Genomic DNA, 10,073 nt, shown 5'->3' with positions numbered 1-10,073 from the left:
TTTCCAAAAGATTATGACTTTTTTCAAAGGATTGTGACCTTTCCGATAAGGTACAATAAAAACCTTTTCACACTACCCTTTGGTTTCTATATATTGAGAGATTTCCTCTCATTTTAAAATAACAAACTTTTTTGGACTTCTACTACTACTACATCTAGTATTCTTAGTGTAGTTTACTGTTGTTGAATGGTTTGTTAACACAATGATTTTAGGTACCGATACACCAGTAAGTAAGATCATTCTATTCTGGAAGGATACATTCAATTAACCTCGGGTACTTGAGGAGAGTAATTTCCTTAAAGGAACAATATGCATTTAATGTATTCGATTTTTTTTCTTTAAGAAAAATATTTTGTATATTGTTTGTCATCTATTTCTGATTCTATATTTTCTATTGATTTTAATTTTCTAATTTTGAAAATGCTTTTTAAATTTTATCATTTCTTATCAAATTCTTCTAAATTTTTATTATAAATATCTTAAGAATAGAAAATGAACAACGAGTACAAACCTCCATCACTCAATGTTCATGAAGTTCGATGGAGTGACTAATTAATTAAACATAATGGATGAAGCAACAACAAATTAGACAAACAAGGAGGCAGAGAGTAGAGATAGTATGATGTTGTTATATATGCATATAGAGAGATTATGATGTAGTTGCTTAGTGGAGTGATTTGTGTAATATAAATTAAAGCCACGTGTGACGTGATCTTTATCATTTTCTTTTTATCTTTATTGTCTAAATTGCCTTTTTCAGCACACATGACTGTTACTATGGAGGACATGTATGTGCTTATATTTGAAATGTCAAATTTGTCCTCAGTGCAGTTTTATATTGACATGTAAGTAACCATGTTGAAAGTAGAAAAAAAGATGAGTAGAAAAGGAATCAATATGTGTATGGATTAATAACTTCTTTTTGCTTTATGCTTTAAATTTGAACATAAAAAAAAAAATTCAAATAAAGGTTTAAAATCTCTTATCTATTTAAATATTGTATACGCAAAATCAGCATTACCATTAATTTTTTTTGGTAATTTGACACCCAAAAATAGTTCTCATAAAAATTGGTCAAACATGATTTGTTTTAAAAATACTTTTCTAATGGACTGTCAAAGACAAGTTGTTGTTCTTCAAATGTACTTACCCAAAAATCTATTTTGACAAAATTGATTCTCAAAATGAACACGGTAGAAATTTGGTGGGTTGGTCTCTCGCTACTCAACTAATAATTATTATTTTTGAGAGTAATATGTTTTCTTGATTTTAATTCTGTTTAACAAAAAATTGACTTTTTGAGGTAATATGATAATTATTAATTAAGCAACCATCTAAGAAATTAACTCGAAACTTGGTCAAAATGATGTTTTAATCCTTTGCTCCCTACATTTTAAAAAATGACCTTTCTTTTTTTTAGTCTATTTAATAAAGAATGACTCATTTTCTTTGTTGTCAACACTTAAATTTCGGTTTTCCTCGTGTCATGTTTAAGATCACGAAATTAAAAAAGACATATTGATATATTTTATATAACTTTAATTTAGAGTCACAAGATAAAAAAAAATCTTTTTATTTTTCTTAAATCCATGTCTAGTTAAATTATATCATTTGTTTCGAAACAAAGGTAATAATAAAATTACATCATCATGCATGTAGTGTTTATTTTATTAGGGTTTGCTTTTACACATCATAGGAACATTTAGCTAGGCTTAGAGAGTCATAGAAGTAGTAATTTGAGTGAAGTGATGATGAGGTCCCAGTCAGAACAAACATAAATTAGGTTGTCTTGACTTTTTGTGAACACAAGTGAAAAGTACATGTACCTGTCTCAACATGATGGATGTTTGATTATTTATTTTTAAAAAAAAAAGAAAAAAAGAAAGAAATAAGTACATGTATTTGTTCAATTACTGTCCTAACATAAAGCTCACGGGGTTAACCAATGCCAACCCTTGCTTTTATAATTTTAATATGCTATATTTGGAGTACTCTCTTTCATATATACCTAGCTTCTTCAATTTTATTTTAGACTTAATGAATCTACTCTTCTTTTTTTGGTCAAGATGAATCTACTCTTCTATTTGTCCATAAATGTGTGCCTTTGTTAATATACATAGATCCAATTATTATGTCTATCACTTTCATAATCATAAATAAGGGTATAAGTTTGAATTAAAAAGGGAAAAATACTACGATATATGTTAGAAGTCTTTAACTCTACTTATGATTGATTTAAGTGCAAGGTAAAACTATTATTAAGGGTCAAATAATGTTAGTTCTTCCGTCCTGAGTTAAGTGTTGTACTTTTTTTTTTAGTCTGTATTAAAATAGTGTTAATTTTGTGTTCATTCCAATGACACATTTAAATTAGGACGGAGGGAGTATTAATTATTCTTGTTGTATGTTTGTGATCTTCAATTATGATTTACTTATAAAATGGAATAGTAACTTAATTATGGAAAATCTTAGTAAATCAGTTGATTAATTATTTTTGAATATTGAAGGTTCAATTCAGACGCGGTTCTAATAATTTGCTTGTGATTGGGGTATAATTGTCTCTCCGAGTGATATTAAAAGCCTCCTCTTGCTCTCCTTAGAACACATTCTAGCCCCAAAAAGAAAAGAAAAAGAAAAAGCTCCATCAAGATCCCTCCTTTGTTTGTAAAAGCCAAAATACTCTAATGCATGGAGCTTTTGTGGAATTGAAGTGGTAATTACTTGCCCTAAGAAGCTCTTTTGTTTTGTTTCTTCAATATTATAGTCCAAATTCAACAACCCTAATTAATTTCCTTTGACCAAAATGTTCTCTGCCAGTAATAGTAGTACTCATGATAACCCTCTTCCTCACTACATTTCCTCATCCTTTCACACCTCTTCTCCCTTTCTTGGTTTCACTGGCAACCAAATTCTCCTTCATCAATATTACCAAAATCAATTTTCTAGTCATTATTACTTGGCAAAGAACAATGAAGATTATTGTGATAATTCCTTAAGGTCGTTCCCCATGAAGAAGAAATCCAAGAAAAGGGAGAGGTCATGTGGTAAGATTTTGACGGCTCAAGGTCCAAGAGATAGAAGGATAAGACTCTCCATTAACATGGCTAGAAAGTTCTTTGATCTTCAAGAACTTCTAGGTTTTGACAAACCAAGCAAAACCATTGATTGGCTATTTACACACTCCGAATTAGCCCTTGAGGAGCTCACTAATTGGTCAACTCATCAGACTCATCGCCCGAAAATTTCAGGTTCTCTAAGCAAGTATCAAAATTAGGTTTTTCCCTAAGGAACTCATTCTGTCTTGCCCTGTCTTGAACTAAAAGTCGAAATAAGACACATAATTATACGATAGTATTATAAGATCTGAAGAAATTGCTTCAGAACTAACTACATATCTGAAGTAGTATTATAAGATCTGAAGAAATTGCTTGAGAACTAACTACATATCTGAAGTTAGCTATATTTTAATTTTATTTCCACGTCATAGCCAATTAGAAACTAAGATGTTTTTTTGTATGGTCCGTTCAACTAAAATTATTTCTATTCTATTATATTTATGTAGGAGCAATCAACAACAAGGGTTTAGAAAGAAATCCCAAAAGAGCAAAAGAAGTAACACTAAAAGAGTTAAGGAAAAAGGCAAGAGCAAGAGCTAGGGAAAGAACAATCAAGAAAATGTGGACCAAAATTGAAACTAGCCACAAATCAGCTAATTTTTTTGGAAAAAAAGATATTAGTGAAATGGAACAACATTTTTTCAAGAACAAATTACAAGCAAACAAAGAAATAATTGAGGGATCTGGAGTTACAAAAATTAAGATAATGCCTTCTTTAATCTTGGGTTTTAACCCTAATCCTTATGCTCCAATAGAGTCAGGTACCTACTATGGTGGCTCTTCCTTATCACAAGGTATCGTTTTAGAATTTAAGTTATATATACTGAACATTTTCTTTCTTACACTGATCGATGTAATTTAACATTATACAGAATGTTAATCAATTACCTTTTAAAATGCTAATTAATTATTATCATGGATTTTTTTAATAGTAATATTTAGTTTATAAATATTTTGATTGTGTAAATATTTATTTATTATTTCTCTCTCACACAGGATTTCAAAGACCATGGGACTCATATCACAGTAGTCAAGTCTAATATTGGGAATATGAAGTAAGCTAATGTTTCTTTTTCTTTCTTCCTCCCTTAGATCTAAGATTTTGGAAATATATATATATTTTTTTGATAAATATATGTATGTCTATAAAATCATCTAGTTTTTGTGAGATTAATTTTTAAATTCCAAAATCTGCTTCAAATCTATTTTCTTTTCAAGTTTCAAAACTTGCTCCAATTTTAACATATTTTTATTTTTATATAAAAAGAAAACTTTATCTATTATTTCAGATTTGTTTTGTTTTAATTTGTATAAATTTACTTCAAAAGTGTTTCTTTATTTGTATAAGAATTTACAGCTTCATATTTGTTTTGCTTGATTTATATAAAGTTTTCTTCGGACTTGTAAACTATTACCTATATATTAGGTGTTTTATCTACTAAGTTGAATAATATTTATTTGTAATATATAAAAAAAAATTAGATCTGTAAACCATCTCATCCTACATTGAATAATATGTATTATTTTTTCGTAAGATTTGTAAATCCTTGTCAGAAGCCTCTCATCTCCGACTGTTGTTATTATTTATTTATTTTATGCGGGTAAATCTTCATATTTAATCGTAATTTGATGAATTATAAAAATAATTATATTGTGTCAAGCTTATCTCTATAAGATTATGATTTGTGATATATTAAAAATAATAATATTGTGTCACGCTTATCTCTATATAGGATTTTGATTTGTCATATATTAATATAATAATATTTTCTCTATTCCTTTGTAGTTATTGTAGAGAGAATCAAATAATATAAATTTTGATTAATATTTTAAAATATATATTTTTATTATATTAATATGAAAAAATAAAATTTTCAATATTTTCTATGTAGCTTTGAATTTATAAAATTTTATTTTGAAATATCAAAATAAGGTAAGCTAATTTAGCTTTGAACATAATTTCATCATTATGTTTCATGTTTTTTTTAAAAAAAAAAATAACAAGTGAAATATGTTTTTTAAATATTATGACAAGATACAGTCTCATTTTTTTCATGAGTAAACGTGTTTTTATCATATATTTTTTCTATCTTAATTTACATGAGGTCAGTTTGACTTAATATAATTAAATTTATTTATTTTTATTATAATAAACTAAAAAATAAATATCACGTAAAATGAAAGTGTGTATGTCGGTACAATTTGAGCTTTGATGTCATTGTTTTTCAGAGGTTTAATTAGGACGTATTATGATTCATGTGTAAGTAAATTTGCAGTGCTTCTTCCCTATGATATCAGCTGGAGAATGAAAGGAAGGCGATGTTGATCAACTACATAAGTAAAAGATAGACTTTATTCTATTTTAATTTTTTAATATATCAATTATAACATTCGTCATCTTCTTCAATCTAATCTTTCTGTAGTCTCATCTCTATTGTAATATCGATATCTCTTACTAGAGAGATATAGTTTGGAATTTTAAAGACGTTAAGTACATATATATTAAAATATTAATATTTCAATAAATAAAATTGTTATATATGTCAGGTAAATAAAATAGACAAGAAGCATTGTTAGATAAACATTTGATCAAGTCAATTTTTAAGTATGTTTTCACAATCATTGGGTAATTGTTTCTAGAGGAAATTTACACTTTTAATAATTTGGATATAAAATTCAATAAATTAAAATTTATATTTTCAACCTTTAAACTCTAAATAGAATGATATACTTCTACAGTATATATAGTCAATATCAAAAGGAATTTGACACATTTTTATATTTCATATTCTTTGTTTAAATTTATATGGTACTTTTTAACTTGAATTGTTTTAATTAAGAAAAAAATGCGATTATTATTTCTTTTGAAACAAATTAAGGGCTGTTTGAGTATAAGTATATTTGAGAAAAAACTTGAAAAAAGAACTTGGAAATTAGCTTGTGTTCGGCTATATAGTTTGTCGTTATTTGATAAATATATTTGGCAAACATTTCAAATTTTCAATCTTGTTTTTTGAATAAGATTTTGCGTTAAATTCTAGTATTTGACAATTTTTAGAAATTTAAAAATTACTCAAACTTCTATATTTTATTGAAAACATCCTTCATCTATTGATTTCAAATAATATCTATTTATAGTCAACTTCATTAAAAAGAACAACTTGTTTTACTGGTTATAATTTATCCTAAATCAGTGATACATTGATATGCATATAGATTATTTTACTGCTTTTGTTCATATTATTTTTGTTATTGTTGATTGTAATTAATTATATTTTATTATTATTATTTAACGAAACATATTTTTTATAAAACAATAAGACAAATTTATGAGTAATTTTAATAATTTTTAAAACTTATGAAATGCATTATACTTTTAGAAAAAGTCAAATGTTTATTTTCCAAAATTTATAGTAAAAGGTATATTGAAACTTCACTTAAAAGTTAGAACTTACTCTATGACTTGCCAAAATACTTAAGAATTTATGACATATTCTAGCCAAGTAAAATGGGTGTTATATAAATTGAAACAGAGAATATCCAAATATATTTACTGTTTGATAAATTTTTTATTTTATCTTGACAAAATAAATTATATTTATATAAATATATTAATAACTTATTTCAAATCACCACCTTAAAGATATTCCTTTACTCTTAACCATGGCTCAATAATTGCATTAAAACTGGGGGTTTTGACGTATGTTTCGATGTTTCCCAAAGTTCTTTTGGTAATACATCATCTTAAGTTCAACTGGTCAGACTTTAGTATGTATTGTGGCTCAGATTAACATATTATATAGTACAAGAGAGTAACAAAAGTAAATATATTTTTCAATTGTGGCATATCATTTTTAAAATTACTAAATAATAATAGTAATATTTATATACATTAAAATTTTGTGAAACTCTACAAGATGATTCAATTTAAATTGGGATTGTTGAAGGAGTGTTCAGTTTCAATTAGAACTATCGGAGACTAGTCAACTCTAAATTTAGTTTATGTTTATATAAAAGGTACTAAATTTCTATAAAATGTATCTCGAAAATTTTATAAGAAGATCAAGATCTCTAATATTTTGCAAATTGATGAAATATTGATATAGAAGTCAAAATTAAATCATCCTAGTTCGAGAAATACGTCACTAATGGCCATTGAATCATGATAAATCTTGAAAAATAGAATCAAGTGAGCAACACAATTATATCCCAATCTTTGTCAAAAGTTATGTTTCTTCTTATTATATTGTGATTGTCATTTACTTTTTTGTCATTTTAAAATTTGTTGCAAACAATATTAATTAATGAGTAATTTATTAGTATTTTTTTTTCCAAATTCTTCTATTAGAAATAGTGTTGAAAAACTCAATAAACATTTTCAAAAAAATTATTCATTTTGAATCATAAAAGAACATATCACAAATTCATTTATTTTCGACGGAAGAAAATATCATTTTATGTCTGAGTTTTACTTTTATATCGGTATGTGAAAGGGTTTGACATTAATTATCATATATAAATAAAAGATATATGTCTTATTCGTAGAAAATAAAATTGGTAAAATAGAGAAATACTTTCTCCAACATGTTAAAATAACTTGATACTCATTTTGTTTATTTAAGTCAAACGAGTTTTTTTTTTTTATAATAATCTTTTCATTTGTTTTTTTACATATATCTTAAACTATCAATTATTATGACATTATGTATAATACTTAAAAGGTGTGAATTTATTTTTAAAAATTTAAATTTCATGTTAAAGAGTTACTTTCAAAATTTAAATGGTGCCACAATGTCACGATTAAAATGAATCGTGAGTGACATCACACTTAACCTCCTAAGTGAGCGAACCAAGGAATTCAAACCCCAATATCTTTCAATAATTCAATTACAAATAACAAAAAAATTAATACGGAAACTCAACAATTTACAAAATATCTTTTTCCAAAATCTGAAATTCATCACAACAAAGACATCTAATCTCTAATTATTAAGTCTAAGAGTATCAAAGGCACCAAAAATAAATGAAATAAAGTAATTCATGTCCGGAAACTAAGGACATCATGTAATGACTGAGAGAATCCAACCCAAGCTTGAATGAATAGCTCACCCTTGAACCTGATATACCGAGACTTGATAGAGCTGAGAGCGATTCAAATTCGTCGGTACACTTGCTGCACTCCATAAAAGGAAAATAAAAAAAAATGGACAACTATTGTCTCCTTGCTCGTAGATGGGGTATTTTTCACCCATTTTCCGAAGATTATCAATCATGTTGCTATGGAAAGCTTTGTTCTTCTTCCTCAGTGCAACCATCCTTTCTCTCATGGAGGCAAATTCTTCCATTTCCACTGTCAGCTCCTTATCAAATGACATGCTTTTAGCTAACAGAGCAGCTTTCTACGATTCTATCCTCGCCTCTCTCGCTTCTCTTTCTTGCACTTTCAACTGAAGCGTGTCCAACTTTTCTCGCAAGTCCTCTGTCTCTATCTCAACATCTTTCTTTTTCTTTATCTGTGATACCAGATCCTCATCCAGCGTCACAGTTGCAGCTTTGTAGATTGCGGTGGCCATATCGACTCTGAGCCCATCCTCCTTAACTTCTTGAATTTCCTGAGTGATCTGTTCTATCTTTCTTTGTAGTTCTTCTCCAGTGACAATATCATCACAATATTCAAATATATGGTATAAGAATTCATGTACTTACTTCAATGAGAAAGAGTAAAATCCGAAAGTTCTCTTGATTAATCAACAAAAATCACCAACAATCAATTAATAGAATCTCAAAATAATCAAGAATCTAACAATAATCAAGGGCCTAACAAAATAATCTAGAGTCTAACCGCAAAAACGAGGTTTTTTGAACTATTTATAGAAAATAAAAACCTAATTAAACAAGGACTCTATTTGCTAGAAATCTGTCAAAACGGGACTGGATCGACGGACATCGCGACGGATCGTCGTGGTCACGATGGACCATCATGGACTCCGTCGTCTTATACTTGGACTACTTCTCTGAACTTCATGACGAACCTGCAGGACGGACCGTAATGGATACGACGGTCCGTCACGCTTTCCGTAACCCCACACTTGGTCAGACTTCCCCATCTTCCTTCAGCAGATGCACTACGCTGCCACCTACGGACCGTCACGAGCATGACGGACCGTCACAAGCTTCGTAGGTGGTCTCTTCTGCATTTCTTCGCTCAAAAACCTCCACATTCATCTTTGGACAGATTTCCTGCAAATAAGGAGAAACTTATATAGAAATTAGCACAAAAAGGCTTTTGGACTCACTAATCTTAAGGAAAAAGTATTAATAATACCGTGAAACCACGGTATATCAACACCCTCAACTTAAATTCGTTGTTTGTCCTCAAGCGACGCACTATGACTCAATACAAAATCTTTGTACAATAGTATCCATGTTTTATCCTTTGCAATCATTTGGCTATCAATCCCATTAATCTCATCATATTTATGCATGCTATCACTATTAGGCTTGAATGATGTGGAACCAGACCATGACACAGACTCACCAAGCACTAACATTTATCCTCTTCAATTTCTCACTGAGGTGCTAACATTTCCGGTACTGCAACTAGTGTCCTCACTTCAAAAAAATCCTCATTTTTCACACAATGATTTCAGTTTGAGTATAAGGATCACTTTTCAACACTCACTCTCAGAACGAATTCACACTCATTCATAACTATTGCCATAAGTTTGCCCTTATTTTCATTGCTTTAATTTCGCTATACAACCCTTAGGATCACGATAGAACTTTCTTATCTTGTAACACAGGCTCAGGGTCAGGTAGGGTATATTTAGGTATACTTTAGTGATTTTTTTGCCCTCCTTGACATATCGGCTAAACATACCATTTTCTATCATTTTATTTTGCCAGTTTCCCATATTCTTTCACCTTGCTATTTTCCCTATTTTGTTCATTTGTGTA

The 10,073-nt window shown here is 28.5% G+C and overlaps 1 non-coding gene across 1 annotated transcript; it reads left to right on the top strand.

Annotated features, from left to right (window-relative positions):
- The first annotated feature begins 2,548 nt into the window (after positions 1-2,548).
- LOC104646228 (CYCLOIDEA2) lies at positions 2,549-5,655 on the top strand. The gene is made up of 4 exons (XR_011219889.1): positions 2,549-3,248; positions 3,563-3,910; positions 4,113-4,171; positions 5,393-5,655. It is a non-coding gene; the product is annotated as a CYCLOIDEA2 (transcript).
- Positions 5,656-10,073: the final 4,418 nt, after the last annotated feature.

The sequence above is a fragment of the Solanum lycopersicum genome, chromosome 3 (genome assembly GCF_036512215.1).
Source record: "Solanum lycopersicum chromosome 3, SLM_r2.1".
NCBI lineage: Eukaryota > Viridiplantae > Streptophyta > Magnoliopsida > Solanales > Solanaceae > Solanum > Solanum lycopersicum.
The sequence above is the reverse complement of the archived record's forward strand: the minus strand, read 5'-3'. Positions and strand labels throughout refer to the sequence as shown.